Source organism: Scyliorhinus torazame, chromosome 7 (assembly GCF_047496885.1).
Source record: "Scyliorhinus torazame isolate Kashiwa2021f chromosome 7, sScyTor2.1, whole genome shotgun sequence".
Taxonomy (NCBI): Eukaryota; Metazoa; Chordata; class Chondrichthyes; order Carcharhiniformes; family Scyliorhinidae; genus Scyliorhinus; species Scyliorhinus torazame.
The window spans coordinates 248,560,836-248,585,821 of NC_092713.1; the positions used below are offsets into that span (position 1 = coordinate 248,560,836).

General features: G+C 48.8%; 1 protein-coding gene across 5 annotated transcripts in view; it reads left to right on the forward strand.

Annotated features, from left to right (window-relative positions):
* The first annotated feature begins 5,935 nt into the window (after positions 1-5,935).
* Positions 5,936-24,986, forward strand: part of LOC140426938 (PH and SEC7 domain-containing protein 2-like) — a 294,703-nt gene continuing 275,652 nt past the window's right edge. The window contains exon 1 of one of the 5 annotated variants that reach the window (XR_011948349.1): positions 5,936-6,052. The gene's annotated coding sequence lies outside the window, so the exon portion shown is untranslated. The remainder of the gene's footprint in view (positions 6,053-24,986) is intronic. The other 4 variants (XM_072512238.1, XM_072512239.1, XM_072512237.1 and 1 more) reach the window with 4 other exon arrangements.

The following is a 24,986-nucleotide window of genomic DNA, read 5'->3' on the forward strand; positions in this document are numbered from 1 at the left end:
TTGCGGTTCTCCATTTTGAGTCGAGAAGTGGCCAACCCAGGTGGCTACAGGGTGTCTGGATTTTGAGACCTCTGAGGTCTCTTCCACTCCTGGTGGTGTCGCTGGAACTTCAGGGCTGTCATCCCTCTTCTGTTTGCTATTCTTAATTGGACGATGGGCCTGCAGGTGGCCAATTAAGAAGCAGCCTGCAGTAAAAGTGCTGAGTTGCCCTTCTGCAAGTGCGGGCTGAGAACCCACATTTTACCCCTACATTGGTGTTGGTAAAATTCAGCCCGTCAAATATTTGATCTTAATACCAACTTGTTATCCATTACACTGGTTGTCAACTGTTTCCAATAAGCATAAAAGTTGGTCTGGTAATGTGTCATGGCTGCTTTTCCCCCCCAGAATTTGTAACGTTCTCTTTAGTTCACACAAATAATTTAAGAGACTCTGGAGCAGGGATATCCAACCTTTTCACATGAGAGGTTACATTTCAATTTTTTCTCACTCAAGGTACCAGTGAGCAAGTTTTGAAAAGATTGTTATGATGGAAGCAACAAATATGCATTTTTATGAACAATCTTCAAATGAGAAGACTAATTTATTAGCTTACTTTCTTGCCACCATATTGAACATTGATTGAGTGAGATATCTGGCATTGTAGCAGCTACACAAAGGTGGTAGGTAATTCCGAATTGATCTGATGCTGTTAAAACAATTGCCCATCACATATTTGAATCATCAGCATGGTGGTTTCCTGGGGACAGATCAGGTCAGGTCCTCCCCAAAGCACATACCAAGAATCTGAAATTCCCCCTCTATCTCTGCCTCTTTTAAGACAATAAATCTACCAGTTAATCAGGAAATAAATAAATAAATGGTCACAGTTACAGGATTCCAACATTGATAAATTTCATGGCATAAACATGTTTAAACGGTTCTTTGTTAACAACAATAGTGACTTCTTCTCCAACCTTCCCACAGTCACTAGTTTGCACCATACATTTAGCTTTTCGAAGGTGTGCAAAAACAAACATGCTCTCATTGACCTCATAACTCCTGACTTAGTGAAGTGAAAGCAGAAATCATTCTGCACTTGATCACTATTCAGTGACCCATACTGGAAAATGCATTGCAGAGGATACGATTAGATTTGGCTATGAGATTTTTGACAGCTGAAACTATACACAAAGATCATGCAGGACTCTATCAAATTCCCGACTGCCTTCCCCAAAGCAGGCAGCCTCTTCTTTCCAGCCTTTCCCCCCAACCCCCTGGCAGACAGCCTCTACCCCTGTCACACCCCGTGCAGGCAACCTCTTTTCCTGCACCAGATAAGCCTATCAGCAGTAAATGTAGGAAAGAAACAGCCTGTGATGGGTGGATCAGCTCCTTCAGAATCTGTCACTTCCATTGTATTTTGAACATTGATTGGTCTGTGGGCAGGATAGAATCCTTTGGCAGGCTGGAATATGGCCCACGGGCCTTATGTTGGACAACCTTGCTCTTGAGTGTAATCAGTGTGCTTGCTGCCATCAGAGGCCTTCTCATCTTCAATTTTTTTTAGAAAATATTTTATTGAGGCATTTATAATTTTAACATTTTAACATTCTAAACAATAGAGCAGTCCAACACACACAAAAACCCCACAAGAGGATACCCAACTTTTCCCCGCCCTAACTCCGAGCTACCCATACATTAGATTCCCTGCCCTTATTCTTCATTTTCATGCCTCCCCTCTCCCCCCCCACCATTCCCATCACCCCTCCTGCTAACGGTCAGTTTTCCTTAACGAAGTCGACGAACGGCTGCCACCTCCAAGCGAACCCCTGTAGTGAACCCCTTAAGGCAAACTTAATCTTCTCTAACCTAAGAAACCCTGCCATATCACTGACCCAGCCCCCGACTTTGGAGACTCCGAGTCCTTCCATCCCAGCAAAATCCGTCTCCGGGCCACCAGGGAGGCAAAGGCCAAAACGTCGGCCTTTCTCCCCCCCGGGCTCCCGGATCTTCCGACACTCCAAATATTGCCACCTCTAGACTCGGAGTCACCCTCCCTTCCAGGACCTCTGACATGACTTCTGAGAATCCCTGCCAAAATCCCCTCAGCTTCGGACAAGCCCAAAACATAGGTACATGATTCGCTGGGCTTCCCCCTTCTCATCTTCTATTAACAATATCGTTAGACTTATATCTTTCAAAATCATATTTTTCTTTTAAAATATGGAAAGACATTAGCATTATCTGGACACTTGAAGACTGAAGAAGAGTCGCATGTTCACCTTTGGACTGGGAGCAAGCCTGTCTTTTTCCAAGAAATCACCTGCCGAGCATGGTCGTTGAGGGGGAATGAGCTGCTTGTTTGTTTTGAATGGCATTCACCTTAATTGATGGGGAAAAATTGGCAAAAGCTAATGATTTACCGGAAATCACATGACAGAGACATGCTTTGGACCTGTGGTTTTGAAATGAGTGTGTTTTGGGAATAAGCTGAGAAGGAAGGCTGTCCTAACCTACCCTCTCCAAAGAGAAAATGCTGGAAACTCTCAGCAGGTCTGGCAGCATCTGTAGGGAGAGAAAAGAGCTAACATTTCGAGTGCAGGTGACCCTTTGTCAAAGCCACTCTCTCTCTCTCTCTCTGCCTTGCTGTAAATTCCATGGGCGCGATTCTCCACTCCCACGCCGGTTGGGAGAATCGCCTCGGCCGCCAAAATTTCCGGGGACGCCGGTCCAACGCCCTCCCACGATTCTCCCAAGCGGCGGGAACGGCCCGGTCGAGTTTCACGGGCCGCAGACCGGAGAATCGCCGGAGACACCCAAAATGGCGATTCTCCGGCACCCCCGCTATTCTGAGGCCCGGATGGGCCGAGCGGCCAGGTCAAAACGGCGGGTTCCCCCCGGCGCCGTCCACACCTGGTCGCTGCAGCCATGGGCGGTGCGTGAACACTGGGGGGGGCGGCCTGTGGGGGGGCGAGGGGGGGATCCTGCACCGGGCTTCACCTGGAATGTGGGGTGGCCCGCGATCGGTGCCCACCGATCATCGGGCTGGCCTCTCTGAAGGAGAACCTCCTTCCTTCCGCGGCCCCGCTAGATCCGTCCCCCATCTTCCTGCGGGGCGGACTTAGAGAGGACGGCAACCACGCATGCGCGGGTTGGCGCCGGGCGGGATTCCCATGGGCGGGATTCTCCACTCCCACGCCGAAGTGGCCGCGCCGTCGTGAACGCCTGACAATGGGCCAGGATCGGGGCCGCGCCATCTACACGCCATGTCTTGTCGCCCGCGTAAAAGCGGAGCCGCATAGATGACGCGGCCGGCGCCGCATAACGGACATCATCCGCGCATGCGTGGTTGCCGTCCTCTCTAAGTCCGCCCCGCAAGAAGATGGGGGACGGATCTTGCGGGGCCGCGGAAGGAAGGAGGTCCTCATTCAGAGAGGACGGCCCGACGATCGGTGGGCACCGATCGCGGGCCACCCCACATTCCAGGTAAAGCCCGGTGCAGGATCCCCCCTCGCCCCCCCACAGGCCGCCCCCCCAGCGTTCACGCACCGCCCACGACTGCAGCTACCAGGTGTGGATGGCGCCGGGGGAACCCACCATTTTGGCCTGGCCGCTCGGCCCATCCGGTTCTGAGAATAGCGGGGGTGCCGGAGAATCGCCATTTTGGGTGTCTCCGGCGATTCTCCGGCCTGCGGCCCGCGAAACTCGACCGGGCTGTTCCCGCCGCTTAGGAGAATCGCGGGAGGGCGTCGGACCGGCGTCCCTGGAAATTTTGGCGGCCCAGGCGATTCTCCCAACCGTCGTGGGAGTGGAGAATCGCGTCCAACCTGTCTGCATTTGGAAATCTGGAAAGCTGAGATGAGAAGGATTGATCCAGTCCTGTATTCTCCTCCATGCTGAAGCTCCAGTGGTGAGAAACTCCAGACACCTGCCAGGTCGATTGGCCAGTCTTCACGTGAAGGACTCCAGATTGACAGCATCAAAATCCTGTGAACTTCATCCTTTATGTTATAAAGGCTATCCTCCAGGTCTGGCAGTATCCGTGTAGAGAAACATGGTTAACGTTTCAGATCTAAATTACCCTTTGTAGTTACTTCTGTTTCTCTCCACAGATGCTGCTGGACCTGCTGAGTTTATCCAGCATTTTCTGTTTTTATTCCAGAATGTCTTTGACTAAGGCTCTGTAGAACTGAAGCAAAACTTCCTTAATAATAATAAAGATAAAAGCAAATTACTGCAGATGGTGTGATGATAAGTAGATTGCCATCTGTATTATCATCTGAATGTAAATAATAATATATGTATAACTGTTGTAGTTCCAGCATCCAACCAACAGGTGGTGCGAGTATGCAGGTACGTGACCTGAACACACATGTGTTCCAGGAGAAGGTTTTAGTAAGGAGTTTGTAGCAGTCGCATTTTAAAGTACCTTTGTAATATCTGAGTGTAAGTTAGTGTTAGACCATTATTTCCAACTGTATTAATCTTAGACATTTTAGTAATTTGTTAGTGTAGTATTAGTAATGAATAACTTTGTTCATAAAACAAAGTCCAATGTTCTTTGATAACACTACAATATCAAGATTCAACTTCAGCCCAATCAAAGAACATTATAAATGCTGGAATCTGAAACAAAAACAGAAAATACTGCACAATTTCAGCAGGCCTGACAACATCTGTGGAGAGAGATGGGAGCTAACGTTTCGAGTCTGGATGACTCTTTGTCAAAGTTCCTTACTTGTGTTTTCCAACTCCTCTAGATGAAAGCTGACATTTCATTAGCCCTTTTAATTACTCTTGTAGCTGTACACTTGCTGTTAGTAATTTGGATATATGCACTCTTAAATCGCTTTGTTCCTCCACAGTTCCTAGTCTCCCACCATTCCCCCCTGAATTTTTCTGTGTTTTTAAATTTCTGCTTTCTCTTCCAATTTTGTTAAAATAGTTGAGTAAAATAACAAATCAGTCAATAAATGCTTACCTCATTAAAGAATACATTATTAAGTAAATTATGCATGTAGCCCGTCAGAATAGCAGGATCCATCTGTTAGTATGGAAAATGAATGAATAGAAACATCTCAAGTATGGGGCTATTCTGTGGTTTCTGTGTTGTGTTCTGTATTGTGTTGTTAAGGCCAAGGGGATGAAAATTCATCTTTAAGTCTGGTATTGTTTAATAAATACAGCTGCACGCATGATCATGTATGGCAGCAATGTAACCAGCATTTTGCTGCACACCTCAGAAGCAAAATCTACATTGTGCATTTCAATAGTGTGAGTTGCCATCTTATTCGTTGTTGCTTGATTATGCTTTGACCTTGAACGCTTGATACATTTCTTTCCTTACTGTTGATGTGCTGTGATTTTATCTTAAGTCAAATTTGTAGATATTACAAAATTACCAATGAGCATTTTAGAATTTTTAAGCAAACCTGGAATGACTGTCGAATTATTAGTTTTGGGAATGGTTTAGTTGCATTATTGGGTTAGCAAACATAGTATAAAACTAGTTGGTGGAATAATACAGAAAGGAAATGGAGAAGATTTCTGGAATGTGCTACACTATTGCAGATGATTTTACTGCTTCAAAATGATGAGAACTGATACCTGTTTTAATGCAAGGTAAATTGCTTTATATTTTAAACTCAAACTCTTGGTGAATTTGTTGAGAGATTATTTGGAAAGATTATTCATTAATTCTGTATTAATAATGAAAATCATGAAACCCTGTTGTTGTGGACTACACTCCTTATGCAATTTGGTATTCGTCAACACTGCACTGCTCGCCCTTGCAGAATATGTATTATGGCCTTTTCTTGCTAGAATATAGTAATTGCTGTTAACTCTCTTTTCCCCCTTTATGCAAATTCCATGTGCTACACTCCTGCTTAGTTCTGTGACACCTGGAACTAGGACTAGTGCAATGGAGCTTCCTAATTAGGAAGATACCATATGAAGTGTCTGGGCAGGGTTTGGGGGATGGGATAAGCCCCAGTGTGCAGCTGCTGATTATTTTGCATGGTTGGCTGTAGAGAAAAGGGTGTTACGCTGAAGGAGCTTGCTGGTTCTGGTAAGTGCAGATATAATTCACAGTCTTATATTGCAGTCTTATATTATTTGTCTGTAGCACAGATTTTTTTATTAGAGTATTCTGTTGCTGTTTCGGTTGTCGTGTAATAAATTTCAGTAGAACATGACAAATTCTAGTTACATTTCACATCTTTAATCTGATATATTATCTGAGCTGGAGAAAGACTTATTGCCGGTGATTGACTCCAGATCTTTACTTTATGAATATGACTGTGTATAATGCATTTAAAAACATCTTATACGAGGCATGCTTATAAGGAATAATGTATTCATCACGTATTTCTGTAGAATATGAACTGCTGATAAAACGAAAGTGAGATTGTTCATAATCTATTTTAAGTTGCACACTGATAGATTTATCTTGCTTTTATTTAACAATAGGATTGATCTATTCCTATGAAGTTGCGGATCAATCTGGTGGTAGCTGCAGTTGCCAGTTCACATTGTTGTCATGGTGATTGTACTATGAGCCTGAAATAATATAGCTGGATCTCGGCTGACGCAGGGTACTGCCATTGAAGAGTTTGGGGTTGTGTCCTGCACGTGGCTTATTTTTGACATGTTAAAGATTAATTTAAGCAAAAAAAGAGAAGGATATTTGATTGAATTTGTTGAAGCTTTACTTATTGTAATTAAAGATAGGTGTAGCTAAAGACAGTTTAATATTTTCTACTGCTCAAGCAATTGCAATATGGGCAAAATGTTTTCGAGTTCTGAGGAACACAATATTCCAACTAATGGGAACATGCAACACACAGGTAGTGCTGTAAAGATGAGCATGTAATATGTAAATCTAATTGTTTTATATAATTGTCAGTGTACACTTCACTGATTTTCTAGGTGCATTAGGGAAAAGCGGTACTATGCTGTGGAAAGATATTGATGCATCTGATAAGTATATTCTGTTCAACAGCATCAACCATACTTGAAGCAAAATTATGAATTTAATAAAAGAAAAGACTACTTGAAAGTTATCAGTAATTGTATATAGTTTACCTAATGATTTTCTCCAAAGAATTTGAAATGCTTTAGATTTTACAAGGTCTACCCATATATTTTTGCAGAAGTTTATATGGTAGTATTTCCAGTATTTTGAATTTAAAAATGATCCCACATCCTGCTTTTAACAATTTGCAAGATCCGCATCATTAAATGTTTAACTTGTTGATCAAGCATTTGTTTCTTCCAAAGTATTCGGAACTAATAGTTGCAGTCTCATGGCTTTCAAGTAATGTTTAGAATGTTATTATATTTAAGTTTTATTCTTTGTTAATCTTTGATCAAAATATATATTACATTGAACATCAGAATTAACTTTCTACCGTTTATGTGGTGAGTTTAGAAAATCAGGATTTATATTGCAAATTAATTCATAGGTTTATTTTTATGTAAAAATTATAAATTTATTTTTTTAATAGGGATTTTTAAAAGTTTAAAAGTAATATGAGTATTTATACTACAGTGGAACATGATGAATCCACCATAATAGCACTTAATCATGAGCCCCTTAAATTTACCTCTCACTACATGTCTGCATCTGTCCTCCCAGTCAAATTTCACCAATGTTATATTTGCTCTCAAAATAAACTGGCACGACAACTGCTAATCCAAGCCAATCTGCCAGGTTATTTTTCCACACACCTATTCAACACCATTTCTACAGACCTGAGAACACTCACCGGCAATGTTCCCACTAGATTTTTTCAGCTATTCCTATGTAAAGATGGAAGCTGTTGACATTCATGGCCATTGATCAGATTGTCAATCACCACATTATTGATCCCTCTTGATTAAAAAAATTATACACTGTTTAAAATACGCCCTTGCACTACTAATAACTGAATCAGAGAGCACAGAAGGAAGTTACTCAGCCCATTTTGCCTGGACTGCTCTTTGTAAGAGTTATTCAGTTAGTATCACTACCCTGTTCTTTCCCCTTACTCACACCCCGCCTCTTTCCACAGACCAACATCTACAGAGTGAGACAGGGTGTATCCTCAGCATCACACCCCAGCACATGGCTTAGAGCAAGGCTGGCTCAGTTATACTGAGTTACTACATTTAGGTTAGCAGAGAGTCGAACTCATTGAGAACTGTGCTAATAGTTCAATAAAACAATTGAACTCACTTCAAAGTCTGGAGCATCTTTTACTCAAAACTTCATCAAGTGGCAGCTTGTGTTATTCCAAATTACATAACACAACATGATGCCAGGTGTCTGTTCAATCTAGTTAGTTCAACTCAGCAAGATCCGTGACGACCAGCGAATGTATACCGGCACAATGGAAAAGATTCCGGCTCTTCACCAGCTCAGGACCTCTGGCAATCTCAGTGCCAATTGGCGGACATTCAAGCAGAAATTTCAGCTTTACATCGAAGCATCAGACCTCAATGGTGCGTCTGATGCACAAAAGATAGCTCTTTTCCTCACCACAGTGGGCGATCACGCCTTTGGAAATATTCAACTCCTTTCACTTCGCCGAAGACCAGGCTAAGACAAAGTTTCAGACCATCCTGGACAAGTTTGACAGCCACTGTGAGGTGGACAACAACAAAATCTTCGAGCGCTACATATTCAAGCAGCGATTGCAAGGTAAAGATGAATCCTTCAAGTCATATTTAACTACCTTAGACTGCTAGCGCAATCCTGCAACTTCGGTGATATCACTGACTCCATGATCAGAGACCAAATCGTTTTTGGAGTTCACTCTGATCCTCTGAGAGAGCAGTTACTGAAGATCAAGCATATGACCCTGTCAGTTGCGATTGAAACATGCGCAGTTCATGAGCATGCTGAAAATCGCTATTCCCAGTACAAAACGGCAAAGAATGATAAACTAGCCTCCCACGAGGCAGAGAGTGTGCAGGCCATCTCCCGGATGCAGCGCTTCAACATTGACGAAAGCGGCCATTTCACGCACTCTTCCCTGGGCTGACGCATGCGCGATGCGAACGGGTTAACGAAGCAGCCGAAACCCGCACTGTGCAGGTGCAGATGTCTGAGAACCGCACTGCGCATGTGCAACAACGCACGGGGCATTAGGACACTGATGTCATGACGTGTTCGAACTCTGACACTGCCCATTTAAAGAAACACTGCCCTGCAAGAGGCAGATGCTGTTTAAACTGCGGGAAGCCTGGCCACTATGCAGCCCTGTGCAGATCTGCACTGCCAGTCAGGAGCCAGCGCTCCCAATTCCGACGACGGCACATCCGGATTGTGCAGCAACGCCTACAGGATTCTGATCCCGGCAGTGCAACAGATCCAGATGATGAATGCCTGGACAATGCCTACAGTTGGGCATTATTACAATGTGTGAATATGCCACACCAGACTCATAGATTATCATAGAATTTACAGTGCAGAAGGAGGCCATTCGGCCCATCGAGTCTGTACCGGCTCTTGGAAAGAGCACCCTACCCAAGGTCAACACCTCCATTCTATCCTTATAACCCAGTAACCTCACCTCACTCATCGCAAGTCCAGTCAATCCTAGCTGTGGTTTCCGAGGACGAATGGCAAGCAGTGATGAAGGTCAACCACTGCCCCATCCAGTTCAAGCTGGACACAGGTGCCTCTGCCAACCTCCTCTCACAGGCAGACGTATTAAGAAGCCCCCCACAGTCCTTCCAGCTGCCTGCAAGCTCCTGGATTACAACGGGAATGCCATCACGGCACTGGGATCCTGCCATCTGCAAATATCCAACCGACACACACAAGCATGGTTACGCTTTGAAATTGTTGAGCCGGACAGGGCATCCCTACTAGGTGCGCATGCCTGCAAGCAGCTGAACCTCATTCAAAGGATTTACACCACGACATCCTCCCATGTGGATCTTCAGGCCGGCATCAACGACATCCTCGCCCAGTGTCCAGATGTGTTCAACGGGATGGGCATGCTGCCGTATCGATACAAGATTCTGCTACGACCTGATGCCAAGCCAGTACTCCATGCACCACAACGTGTCCCTGCTCCACTGAAAGAGCGCCTGAAGGCACAGCTCAAGGGTCTTCAGCAAAAAGGCATCATATCCAAGGTCATCGAACCAACTGACTGGGTCAGCTCGATGGTGTGCGTAAAGAAGCCTTCGGGGGACCTGCGCATCTGCATTGATCCCAAGGATCTCAATAAGAATATCATGTGGGAACACTACCCCATCCCGAAGCGGGAGGAACTCACGAGTGAGATGGCAAACGCGCGCTTCTTAACCAAATTGGATGCATCACAGGGATTTTGGCAAATCCAGCTGGAAGAGTCCAGCAGAAGGCTCTGCACCTTCAACACGCCTTTTGGCAGACACTGCTACAATTGCATGCCATTTGGCATCATCTCGGCATCGGAGATATTCCATCGCATCATGGAGCAGATGATGGAAGGCATTGAAGGGGTTCGTGTGCATGTGAATGACAGCATCATATGGTCCACGACCCCTGAAGAATATGTGTCCCGTCTCCAGAAGGTATTGTGCCGTGTACATGCCAACGGTCTAAAGTTAAACAGGTCCAAATGTTGTTTTGGCACATCGACGCTCAAGTTCCGAGGCGACCAGTTCTTGCAGCATGGTGTGCGCCCAGACACAGACAAAATCAAGGCCATCGAGGTGATGAAGGTCCCTGAGGATGAAAAAGCGGTGATGCACTTCTTGGGTATGGTCAATTTTCTGGGCAAGTTCATTCCAAACATGGCCACACACACCACGGCCCTACGCAACCTGGTGAAAAAGTCAACTGGCTTTGAGTGGAAGGCGGCACACCAGACAGAGTGGCTGGAGCTGAAAGCCAAGCTCACCACTGCACCAGTCCTGGCATTCTTCGACCTGGACCGGGAGACAAAGATATCCACAGATGCGAGTCAGGATGGCATCGTTGCGGTGTTGCTTCAACGAGATGACACACCATCCTGGGCACCAGTAGCCTACGCATCAAGGGCGATGACACCCACTTAAACCAGATATTCTCAGATTGAGCAGGAGTGCTTGGGTCTTCTCACCAGCATCCTCAAATTTCATGATTAGTCTACGGTCTGCCGACATTCACTGTCGAGACGGATCATAGGCCTCTGATCCACATCATCCACAAGGATCTGAACGACATGACGCCTCGGTTAGAGAATCCTGCTTAAACTTAGCAGGTATGACTTCAACTTGGTGTACACACCGCAAGGAACTCATCATCGCTGATGCATTGTCCCGCTCCGTTACCTCGCCCAGTGAGCCGCTGGAGATCATCCAGCACATCGAATCGCAAGTCCAGCTGTGTGCTAGCAACTCCCGGCGACAGATGAGAAGGTAGTTCTCATCCGTGATGAGACAGCCAAAGACCCCCTCTTGCAGCGCGTCATCCACAACCTCACCAATGGCTGGCAGAAAGGGCAGTGCCCAGAATTTTACAATGTGAAGGATGCTCTGACTGTGATTGATGGTATCCTCAAGCTGGACAGGATTGTCATTCCACTCAGTCTCCAGAGCTTGGTGCTGTGCCAGATTCATGAGGGACACCTGGGCATTGAGAAGTGCAGACGCAGAGCCCGGCAAGCTGTCTACTGGCCCGGCATCAGCCAGGACATCATGAACATGGTCCTGAACTGTGCTACCTGTCAGCGGTTCCAGCCAGCGCAGAGCAAGGAGACGCTCCAACAGCATGACATAGTGACCACTCCGTGGTCGAAGGTTGGCATCAACCTCTTTTATGCAAATGGTCGTGACTACGTATTGATCATCGACTATTTCTCGAATTACCCTGAGGTGCTGAAGCTCCCGGATCTCACCTCTCGGACTGTCATCAAAGCCAGTAAGGAGACGTTCTCAAGGCATGGCATCCCAATCACCGTCATGAGCGACAATGGCCCATGCTTTACCAGTCGAGAATGGACCACGTTTGCCAGGTCCTACAATTTCCAGCATGTCACCTGCAGTCCGCACTATCCGCAGTCCAATGGAAAAGTTGAGAAAGGGGTGCACATTGTGAAACAGCTCATCTGCAAGGCCGCGGACTCTGCTTCCGACATACACCTTGCACTGCTCGCGTACAGGGCGACTCCATTGTCTACTGGCATGTCGCCGGCTCAATCCTGATGAACAGGGGCCTGCGGACGATGCTTTCAGCCATACACCTGCCCAACCTGGATCACCTCCCGGTGCTGGAGAAGATGCGACAGCTCAGAGACCGTCAAAAGCAGGGCTATGATGCCCATGCCACCGATCTGGCCATGCTATCTCCGGCAGACACTGTCAGGATCAAAATACCGGATGGCGGGTGGTCTGCCCCGGCTGTCGTTGTTCGACAGGCCGCGCCCCGCTCTTATGTTGTACGAGTCCAAAGATGTGCAGGTTAGGTGGATTGGCCGTGATAATTGCCCTTAGTGTCCAAAATTGCCCTGAATGTTGGGTGGGGTTACTGGGTTATGGGGATAGGGTGGAGGTGTTGACCATGGGTAGGGTGCTCTTTCCAAGAGCCGGTGCAGACTCAATGAGCCGAATGGCCTCCTTCTGCTCTGTAAATTCTATGAAATTCTATGTATGGCTGATGGCTCCATCGTGCGAAGGAATCGACGGGCACTGCGCAAAGTTGCCTGCCAGCAACCACTTTCTCCTCCATTTCCATATGTTGAATTGCCACCTCCTGATACCTTGCACCACGAGGCCACCAGTCAGGCTTCCATCCCGCCTGTCAAGGCGCCGTCGTCCCCTCCGCCACCTCTCCGGCGGTCGACCAGGATCAGATGCAAACCTAAGAGACTGGACTTGTGAACGTTTCTTTTGTTTGCTCTGTTCTGTTGTACTCCGTCAGTCACGTTAGACAGACTCATTCACATGTAAATACATTCACATACGCCAACAAAACATTAAAAAAAGGGAGATGTCATGATATACAAACATGCAGCAAATGAACACATAGAATAGGACACGACCAATGAGCAGTCAGGACATTCAGGGGTGGTATCTCACTATAAAAGGGATGAGGCACCCTGCCTCTTTCCACAAACCAACATCTACAGAGTGAGACAGGGGGCGTCATTCTCCGACCCCCCGCCGGGTCGGAGAATTGCCGGGGGCTGGCGTAAATCCCGCCCCCGCCGGTTGCCGAAGTCTCCGGCACCGGAGATTCGGCGGGGGCGGGAATCGCGCCGCGCCAGTTGGCGGGCCCCCCCGCTCGATTCTCCGGCACGTATGGGCCGAAGTCCCGCCGATAAATTGCCTGTCCCGCTGGCGTGGATTAAACCACCTTTTGAACGGCGGGACAAGGCGGCGTGGGCGGGCTCCGGGGTCCTGGGGGGGACGCGGGGCGATCTGGCCCCGGGGGGTGCCCCCACGGTGGCCTGGCCCGCGATCGGGGCCCACCGATCCACGGGCGGGCCTGTGCCGTGGGGGCACTCTTTGCCTTCCGCCTCCGCCACGGTCTCCATCATGGCGGAGGCGGAAGAGACTCCCTCCACTGCGCATGCGTGGGAAACTGTCAGCGGCCGCTGACGCTCCCTCGCATGCGCCGCCCGGGGATGTCATTTCCGCGCCAGCTGGCGGGGTAACAAAGGCCGTTTCCGCCAGCTGGCGGGGCGGAAATTCCTCCGGCGCCGGCCTAGCCCCTCAATGACAAATACTTTAAATGTGTGTCTGACTCTTCTGCCACTGGAATGTTTTTTCTTTATTTGCCCTTTCAAAATAATTGCTGATGCCTTTATCAGATCTCTCCTTAGCTCTTTTTGCTCTAAGGGAAATGATTCCAGTGTCTTTTGTCTCTCCACATGACCAGAGTCTTTTATCCTTGGTGTCAGCCTGGTAAACTTCTTCAGTTAAAAAATAAATAAATTTAGAGTACCCAATTATTTTTTTTTCCAATTAAGGGGCAATTTAGCGTGGCCAATCCACCTAATCTGCACATCTTTGGGTTGTGGGGATGAAACCCACGCAGACATGGGGAGAATGTGCAAACCACACAGACAATGACCCGGGGCCGGGATCGAACCCGGGTCCTCAGCGCCGTGAGGCAGCAGTGCTAACCACTCTGCCTCCATGCAGCCCCTGGTAAACTTCTTCATAAGGCCTTGACATTCGCCCTAAAATGCTCAGAATTAGACATAATACTCCAGTTGAGGCTTAACCAGTATTTTATAAAGATTTGGCATAATGGACATGTTCAAACACAAACTGCATTGTTTTCAAAGTTGGCAACTACCTGAGATCAGCACCGCAAGCCTCCAGCGTACAGGTGAACAAATGAAGTAGTTAGGGGACAGTGGTGGTATTGGGTACATTCTTCATTGGCTGTATTGGTTCTTTGGTGTTATTGTTGTAGTTGTGCGTGTGCTCGGGGGATCTGTGTGATAGTGCAGGTTCTGTTTGAGAAGCTGCTATTTTGCCAAACGACAACAAAATTCTGAAAGTTTCAACTCCACTGGTCTCTCATGTGCCAAGATTACTCCAGTTCATTAAAATGAAGATTGTAGGACCATAGATAATAAAGGCTACATTGTTATTTTAATGTTATATTAATTCATAATGTTAAATGTCAGACTTACAGTGAACATCAAACCGTAGGAAGGTTTCAGTGGCTTTGGATCAATTAGTGGCCAGCAGGTGGGTTTGCCAACATTTTAAGGCATACCTAATGTCGAAGATGGAGGGCCACAGGAAACCCTCAGCGTGGAAGGTGTTGCAGTCTACCATTACAGATAAGGAAAGAGAGAAGGTCCCCCAATCCTGAGATGTCCTCTCAGTACTTTGAAATGTTTTGAAATAAAAACAATTGACCACAAATATTGGACCACCATTTAAAAAAAAAAAATAGAATTTACAGTGCAGAAGGAGGCCATTCGGCCCATCGAGTCTACACCGGCCCCCAGAAATGTACCCTACCCAAGGTCAACACCTCCACCCTATCCCCATAACCCAGTAACCCCACCCAACACTAAGGCCAATTTTGGACACTAAGGGCAATTTATCATGTCCAATCCACCTAACCAGCACATCTTTGGACTGTGGGAGGAAACCGGAGAACCCGGAGGAAACCCACGCACACACGGGGAGGATGTGCAGACTCCGCACAGACAGTGATCCAAGCCAGAATCGAACCTGGGACCCTGGAGCTGTGAAGCAATTGTGCTATCCACAATGCTACCGTGCTGCCCACAAGGGCATTGCCCACTCCGGGCTGCCCAAGGCTCAAGGCTGCCCACTCCGCCATTGTGGAGGGCGAACCTCTCCAGGCAGCTGTCATGCTCCTCTTGCTGTGAGGATCCCAGAGGCTGACTGGAAATTGTCAGTCCTCTGCTCAGTGGCCTTATGGATCTTGTAAGGCACCTGATGCTTGCAGGTAGTTCGCCTTTCTGCTCTTCATCTGGCCTTCCTGGACTTGGGGATGGGATGTAGCCGACAAACCAGCATGTCAGCCAGTGCCGTGAAGGAGCCGATAGGGAGATTGTGCGGGGCTCTGGGAGCAGGACCATGGGTAGTTTAGACCAGAGAGCTGAACAGTAAAGACCTGTTATGTTATGTGGTGGTTATCTAACTGCTTTTGCCTCTCATCAATAAACTACTGTTAGCCTCCATTGTATGTCTTGAGCCACCACATTGGCAACAAAGCAAACGTTTTCGATCGCAGCTGACATGATCCAAGGATGCATGTGCCTTCTTTCCCTGCATTCTCGGAATCTTCCATTTAATGCTCTTGGTGCTGCCGGGCCTAATGGAGCTGCTGGCCTCAGTGAGGGGTAAAAATCCTACTTGGCCCTCGTTTAGCTGCAGTGTGGTATGTTTTGGCTGCAGGGTGGGGTGGTATGGAGCATGTTGCCTCCATGCTAAATTTGCTTCTGCGGCAGAGGGCGATCTGGCTGTCACCCTGGGGGCGATCTGGCTGTCACCCTGTATTATTTAGCCCACCTGAATAATTCTAAAAGTATAAAAAAAACACTACATATATTTCAGACTAAAAGTTCGAACTGAATCTCCCCTCTTCCCTTATTACTTCTCTCCAGACAGTCTTTGGCTACTTATCAGGCTCTTAAGGATTCCTCTCATCTCCTGGACCAAACCAATGTGCCACAACCCTCCGGAATTCACTTTGATTTCTCCTCAGTGTTCCAGCTATTCTCTGAGTTTTGAAATTTCATGGGGGTCCTTCCATTAACTTTTGACTGAGTGATCCTCCAAATTTTTCTTCAAAACCTCCTGACTTCTCAGCTGAGACCTAGGCATTACTACATTATCCAACTATCTGCTTTGAGCCTCCACCTCAGAAATACTTCTGATTTTTGACAGGCTTTTTACTTCTATTCCACAGCTGTTTTCCAGCACTTATCAGATTCTTTCTTTCTCTGCCTGCTGAACTGCGAGCCTACACCGATCAATGTGGGTAATTTCAGCATCAATTCAAAAGACCTTCCGGAAAAAACGCTAACCCTTTCGCCTTAAAATTGAATTTTGATTCTGCGACTCATCTGAATAAACAATTTCTAATGATGTTAGGGCATTGCTTCTGAGGTTTACTGTCTGCAGTTCCCCAACTAAATGAAGGGTTACCTGCCGTTTTCATGTCTTTCACCCTCCGAACTCTGACCTCATAAGCACACATGGAACCCTTAGAACTGCCTTCATTGAGGTGTTCTATGAATTTCTGAGGTCCAGCATTTTAATTACCTTACGCTTACAAATGTAATCTTCCAGAAACTAAAAATTACATCTAAAATATGAGTATGAAACATGAACTAGATGATTATGACAACTGTCTTTGATTAATAATGACAGCCTTGTTAAAAGAGGTATTTTCCATAATTCTTTACAGAAAACGATAGATGGCACAAAGCTAAAAGATAATTAATCATACTCTTCTTGTGACTGTTCAACATTATTTTCACAATTTTCATAATATCTCATTTTAAGCTTGCCTTTTCTAATAATCAAATAAGAAATGGGGACAATAGGGCGAGATGGAGAAATACTGAAAATACTAATAATTTACCTTATCAGTAATAGGTATAGCTGCAAGTAACCTTCAGCTCACATCCCTATGATTCAAGAAGAAGGCATACCACCACCATTCTGAACAAATAGTAATGAAGCATAAATGTTAGTATTACCAGCACTGCCCATATCCTGAGAAAAATCAATTAAAAACACAATTTTGAGAGCAAAATTTTAACAAAAGAGTTTGCTAAAAATGCTGTGCAGTTTTCACTTCTGAGTCGTGGCAATGTGGTGCGCTTTACCTTTGTGCGCGAAGGTTCTTCCAACCCAACACAGCTGCGCATTTCTTCTGGAATCTTCCAATTCCAGCTGTCAAAGAAATGTCCAGTGACCCTGGAGAATTCTGTTGGAGTGGAGTAGTTTGGGGAAGAGAGGACATGCCCCCTTTTTACGCTGCTAGCTCTCAGCCAAACCTGGCTCTAATAAAGGAATACTTGAGTAAATTTGTTTACACACATGCAGAGAAGATTGGCTTTGCTTGGTTGACATCTCTAGGAGGTGTTTTTTTTCTGTGATTTCTCTCGTCAAGGCTAATTTTTGAGGCGTGAAGTGTTTAAAACCTCTGTTACTGAAACTTTAAAGGTCTGTTTGAATGACACTTTTATAAGGTTGTAGGAACAGCATTTCTCATTTATGAATGGGATGTATTTTGTCAGCAGTTTCACACATGCCACTGTTACTATAGGGTTAATTGGGTCTGTACATGATATATATTAGGTGAATGGGTACGGAAGGGCCATGAGTTGGCATGGACGGACGAGGGGCCATTGGGGGTGGATGGGGCTATGAGTTTGCATGGGGGCATGTAAGTGGCATTGGGAGAGGGTGGGGGATGAAGGCTAGAGGGCCTAAAATGCAACCAAACAATTGGGACGAAGTCTTGGAGAACTGAGATGGGCCTTTTAACTAGTCCACTTCAGTTCTTGGCTGCTTCTGGTAGGCTCTGAACTGCTTCCTGCTATAATAGGCCCAACTTTATCCCATTGTTGCTTCCCTGGAGCGTAAATAGCACGCAAAGGAGAACTGTAGACTGAGGGGTGTCTGCTGAGTCTGGAAATTCGACAGCTTGAGATATCTGCCTCAGTCGCGAGAATCCAGCCCATAGTTAGGGTCTCACCATCGAATAAATGCATAAGGTTGGTGATGGAAGGATGACTTTCCAGGGCTGGGAGTTGAGAAAACCTTCCCGTGATGACAATAGCCAGAATGATTGGTCGCTCATATTCATGTCTCTGGCTGGCTACCCACAGGTACAGGGTGTCATCAACTACACATGCATGGCGAGCTGAATATCCCCAGATCAACCAGCAGCACTCATCTGTGTGGATTTCATTGCATTAATGCTGCACTCATGAGAAAGGGTTCTTGTAGGTGTGCACCAGTTTCGCTGGAAGCTCCAATGATGCCTCATGCTGCGGCAGTACAACATCCTTGACCTGTTTAGGTCTGGAAAAAACCTTAAGAGAAAGCTGCTGAGCAGCAAAGGATGCACTATTCAACCCTGGCTGATGACTCCTATGAAGAACTCCACAAATGAATGCCAGGAGCACTACAATATGAACCATTATACTACTAGATATGATATTGATATGCTCAAGATGCACTTCATTTTCCTGGAGACAAGACTGGAGGGCCCCCTCAGGATATGCATTGACAGTAAGGACCAGAGGTGCAGGGAAGCCGCTCAGCACTCCTCATCTGATGGTACTTCCAAATGAGAGAAGGAGGCAGACGAATTGGAAGTGGAAGATTCATCCCTCAACTCCAGACCAGCCAATCGTACTGCTGCTTATCATGTCCTGTTAGCTTTAAGGTTTGGTTGGTCACTCACATTGGAAGAAAGTAATTCTCATAGAACTCAAGCAGTTCCATGACCAACCGTCCACCCATTGCACATGCACCAATCAATCTCAAGTTACTTCGGGTGCGATGGAATGGCCATGTTGTACCGTGGCACAACGTGTCTGATAAAAGCCGAGAGACCCCGTTCCCGGGATCTACCTGGCTCGCAACGCCTCATGAGATCTAGATATTGCGAGACGTTGCGATGTGAATCTTGCCCATTGTAGGCGGGATCACTTTTTGGCAAACCTGCATATTAGAGTGAGACAGCTAGTCTCACTTTAATATGCAGTTTTCCAAGGCACATGACACATTGGTATCTACCCCTTCGCCTCGGAGACATCGGGCGAGCGCTATTCAGTACTGGTCTCCACAAACAGGGACCAGAGGGAACGTCACACTTGGGGGTCTCCCAGGGGATTTGAGGCCCCCAGGTACTTTCCCTCTAGGCAGGGTGGCACACTGCACTGTTGGTGCCACTTTGGCACTGCTGACCTGGCACCCTGGCAGTGCCACCTGCATGCCAACCTGGCAATATCAGCTGGCAGGGGCACTGCCAAGGTGCCACGCTGGCATTGTTGGTGCGGTGGCGATTGGGCCGGTGGTGCCCTGCGTGAGTGTTGGGGGCGGGTGCAGGGGGGCCTGGGGACCTCCCTCATACTGAGTTGGGGCTTGGGGGGTTAGGTAGTTCCAGAGATCGAGACACTGTTTAAAAATAGTGCCTCAATCTCTCACAACACTGAGGAGATCTGGCGAGTGGAGCTCCTCAGTGCAGAATAAAATGGGCCTGAGCCCCCTATCTCACCGTTGCGAATGCTGGGAAACACGTGACTAAATGCGCTCGCTTTGGGACTTTCTTCCCATTTAGTTAAATTGAGCCCTTCATGTCTTCACATTCTTCACCAAACAACTGAAAATCCAAGACACCAGCAAGAATCCAGAACATGAGAAAATGGTGTAAATGTTTGTGTGGCTTAATAATTCAGCTTATGCAAGGGGTGTGGTAGTATGCATTAGGGGTCATGTGGGACTGTGCAGCCATGATGTAATTGGCTGACAGATCCCGGGTCCTGGTTGGATGTTGACCTCTAGCTCCGCCCTGAAGGCGGAGTATAAGTACCTGGAGTCCTCCCCCGCAGGCAGTCTACTACCGAACTGCGGGGGAAACAGTCACGCTTAATAAAGCCTCATCGACTTCACTCTATTCGTCTCTCGGAGTCTTTGTGCGCTACAATTTATTAAGTGTGCCTAAAAAGGACTATGGAGCTCAGGATCATCCCGGAATGCCTGAGGATCAGCCCCCACGCAGTGAACGCGGCAGCAGCTTTCAAGCATTGGCAGACTTGTTTCGAGGCCTACCTCAGAACGGCCACCGGCCGGGTCACAGAAGACCAAAAACTACAGGTCCTGCACTCGAGGTTAAGCACGGAGATTTTCTCTTTCATCGAAGACGCAGAGGATTTCCAGACGGCGTTCGCAGCACTGAAAAGTCTCTATGTCCGCCCAGTAAACCAGATCTACGCTCGCTATCAACTCGCAACGAGACGGCAAAGTCCCGGAGAATCAATAGATGAATTCTACGCCGCGCTACTAATTTTGGGACGAGCCTGCAGCTGCCGGTCGGTGAACGCAATTGAACACACGGACATGTTAATGCGCGATGCTTTTGTGGCAGGTATGAACTCCTCCCAAATCCGCCAAAGACTTCTAGAAAAAGAGTCGCTAGGACTCTCAGAGGCACGGGCCCTAGCAGCCTCCCTAGACGTGGCCGCGCGAAATACCCGCGCCTACGGCCCCGACCGCGCGGTAGCCCATTGGGCTCCGTATGTACCCGTCACGACAAACCCACCCCCCCCCCCCGGACACCCCACAGGCTTGCGCAGTCCAAACGCCAAGTCGCACCGGGGGCGCCCGCTGCTATTTCTGCGGCCAGGCGAAACACCCCCGGCAGCGCTGCCCGGCCCGCGCAGCGATCTGCAAGAGCTGCGGGAAAAAGGGCCATTTCGCGGTTGTGTGCCGGTCCCGCGAGGTCGCCGCTGTCCCGGGAGAACAGGGAGCCCTGCACGCCGCTTACGCTCCCCAACCCCCCCAGCGCCCCATGTACGACCCGCAGGCGCAGCTACTCTGGGTCCCGACCACCGCGGTCCCGGGAGAACAGGGAGCCCTGCACGCCGCTTACGCTCCCAACCCACCCCACCCCCCCCGCGCCCCATGTATGACCCGCCGGCGCTACCACTTTGGGTCCTGACCACCGCTCTCCACGGAGAAGAGGGAGTTCTGCGCGTCTCTAACGCTCCCCAACCCCCCCAGCGCCCCATGTGCGACCCGCAGACGCCGCCATTTTGGGTCCCAGCCATCACGAGGGGAGGAAGGGCGCCGCCATCTTGGACCACCCCAGACCTGTACGACGCATGGGGGTGGCCATTTTGTCCACCCCCGCCGCCATCTTGTGACCCCCCCAGCCATGTGCGATGCATGGGGGCAGCCATTTTGTTGATCCCCGACGCCATCTTGGACGGCAACAACGGACCCCAGTGTCGATGGCACCACGGGGTTCGAAGAAGACGCTCAACTACTACAACCACGTCTCGCTTCAATAATGCTGGACCAAGCTCGGCCCCGGACACTCCAGACGACGACGACAACGGTGCTGATAAACGGGCACGAGACACCATGCCTAGTCGACTCCGGGAGCACGCAGAGCTTTATCCACCCCGACACGGTAAGACGCTGTTCTTTGACCACCCATCCCAGCGGACAAAAGATTTCCCTAGCTGCAGGATCCCACTCCGTACGGATCAAAGGTTTCTGCATAGTTACCCTAACGGTGCAGGGGAGGGAGTTCAGAAACTACAGGCTCCACGTCCTTCCCCAACTCTGCGCCTTACCTTCAAATTCGGCGGCCCCATACCCCCACTCACTATCTGCGGCCTCGCAACCCTCAAGGTGCAACCCCCGTCCTTGTTTGCGAACCTCACCCCGGATTGCAAACCCGTTGCCACTAGGAGCAGACGGTACAGCGCCTAGGACCGGACCTTCATTCGGTCCGAAGTCCAGCGGCTACTAAAGGAAGGCATAATCCAGGCCAGCAACAGTCCCTGGAGAGCACAGGTGGTAGTAGTGAAGTCAGGGGAGAAGCAAAGGATGGTCATAGACTATAGCCAGACCATCAACAGGTACACACAACTAGACGCGTACCCTCTCCCCCGCATATCCGACATGGTCAATCGGATTGCCCAATATAAAGTCTTCTCCACCGTTGACCTCAAGTCCGCCTACCATCAGCTCCCCATCCGCCCAAGTGACCGCAAGTACACAGCCTTCGAGGCAGACGGGCGATTATACCATTTCCTAAGGGTCCCATTTGGCGTCATAAACGGGGCGGTCTTCCAACGAGAGATGGACCGAATGGTTGATCAACACGGGTTGCGGGCCACGTTCCCGTATCTCGACAATGTGACCATCTGCGGCCACGACCAGCAGGACCACGACGCCAACCTCCAAAAATTCCTCCAGACCGCTAAGACCTTGAACCTCACGTACAACGAGGACAAGTGCGACTGGGCTACGTAGTGCGCAATGGGATAATAGGCCCCGATCCCGAACGTATGCGCGCCCTCATGGAATTTCCCCTCCCGCACTGCTCAAAAGCCCTGAAACGCTGCCTGGGGTTCTTTTCATACTACGCCCAGTGGGTCCCCCAGTACGCAGACAAGGCTCGCCCTCTAATACAGACCACGACCTTCCCTCTGTCGACAGAGGCTTGCCAGGCCTTCAGCCGCATCACAGTGGATATCGCAAAGGCCACGATGCGCGCCATCGACGAGTCCCTCCCCTTCCAGGTCGAGAGCGACGCCTCCGACGTAGCTCTAGCGGCCACCCTTAACCAAGCGGGCAGACCCTTGGCCTTTTTCTCCCGAACCCTCCACGCTTCAGAAATCCGCCACTCCTCAGTGGAAAAGGAAGCCCAGGCCTTTTCCACTGCCAGCTCCACCGTAAAGTCCTGGTATACACGTATACCAGCTCCAGCCCACTGCACCACCCGCTTCTGCTTGGCCCAGCTCAGGACCTTCTCCTTCACCCTGTACCTACGGAAGCACAGAGTGCACCCTCCAGTGGGAGGGTGAGCAAAAAAACGGCTGAAAAAAACCAACTGGAGGTCCGTCGGGGAGTGGAAAGGTCACCGCGGGGTCACCAGGAAAAATGGAGGCTGGAGCACCAGGGAAGACCGCACAGCATACAGCTGAAGAAATAACCAAGGTGATGGCTGCGGAATTTGAAAAGCAGTTGGCGCAGATTGCGAAATGCATGGAGACGGTGAGGAAGGAGATGAGGGAGGTTTTGAGTGTGCTGGTGGAGGAGGCTGTTTCCCCGGTGACGGCGGAGGTGCGAGGGCAAGGGGAGGCGCTGAAGGAAGTGAAGGAGACGTTATTGCAGCACGGTGATCAACTTGCCTCGATGGGGAAAGAGATGCGGATGGTGATGGATACTAACAAGGATCTGCGAAGAAAAATGGAAGACCTGGAAAATAGATCCAGGCGACAGAACTTGAGGATTGTGGGGCTGCCCGAAGGAGTTGAAGGACCGAAGCCGACTGAGTATTTTGCCGCAATGCTGGCAAAACTATTAGGGGAGGGGGAGGACCCCTCCCGATATGAACTGGATCGGGCTCATCGGTCGTGGAGGCCTGTACCAAAGGCGAGTGAGCCGCCAAGGGCAGTGACTCTGTGCTTCCGTAGGTACAGGGTGAAGGAGAAGGTCCTGAGCTGGGCCAAGCAGAAGCGGGTGGTGCAGTGGGCTGGAGCTGGTATACGTGTATACCAGGACTTTACGGTGGAGCTGGCAAGGAGGCGGGCTGCCTTCAACCGGGTGAAGAGGGCACTGTACATTAGCAAGGTGCGGTGTGGCATTGTATATCCAGCGAAGCTGAGGGTGACTTACAAGTTCAGGGACTTTTATTTTGGAACGGCGGAAGCAGCGGAGGAGTTTGCGAAAGCAGAAGGACTGTGGCAGAACTGACAAATTGAGGAATGGCCATGTGCCGATGTAACCTCATGACTGTATTTTCTTCTTTTTTGTATCACTGCGCGTGGGTGTAGAGATTAAAGGAGCCAAGGTGGTATATATTTGGACAAGGGAAGGTACGGGACTTTCTTTGGGGTGTAGGTGGATATGCGGGGTTTGTGTGCTAAAAGGGGATCTTTGGGCTTTCCTGGGGCCGGGCAAGTGGGAAAGGGACCCGGGCGGGGGCCTCCATGCTGGCCGGTTTGTGCCGGCCAGTGAACGGGAGTGAGGTGGGGGGAGGGGCTGCGGCCATCGGAGCCTGGCAGAACAGGGTCCGAGTGGTCTAGCCGGGGTGGAAAGTTGGGGGGGATGGAACCAAGGGTGGGGGGAGGAGTTTTACAAGAGGCAGTGGACGGGAGGAGCTGGAGACCTGGGGTGGGGGGTGGGGGGGTGGGAGCTGTGTAAGATTAAGGGTGACTACGGGTAATCCCTGATTCCTTTTTGTCATTTGTTTATGTAAACATGCGGGTTGAGGTTTGGGGGTTGGTGGGTAGATGGGATTGTTGTTATTATGGGGACTGACATATCTTGCTGATTATTGTTTATTGTTGATGGATGTAAATGTGGGAGAAAATGTGAAAATGGAGGAGAATAAAATTTAAAAAAAAAATCAATGGCGGGGAGGCTACAGACCGTGAAAATGATCGTCCTCCCCAGATTTTTGTTTGTCTTCCGGTGCCTCCCCATCTTCATCCCTAAGGCCTTTTTCAAGCGGGTAAACAAGATTATTTCGGGCTTTGTATGGGCGAATAAAACCCCGCGAGTGAAGAAAATGTTGTTGGAGCGCAGTCGGGGGGAGGGTGGGTTTGCGCTGCCGAACCTTTGCAACTACTACTGGGCGGCTAATATAGCCATGATTAGGAAGTGGGTAATGGGGGAGGGGTCGGCATGGGAGTGGATGGAGGCGGCGTCTTGCAAAGGCACCAGTCTGGGAGCATTGGTAACGGCACCTCTGCCATTCTCGTCGGTCCGGTACTCCACTAGCCCGGTGGTGGTGACGGCATTGTGGATCTGGGGGCAATGTAGAAGGTATAAGAAGGTGGAGGGTG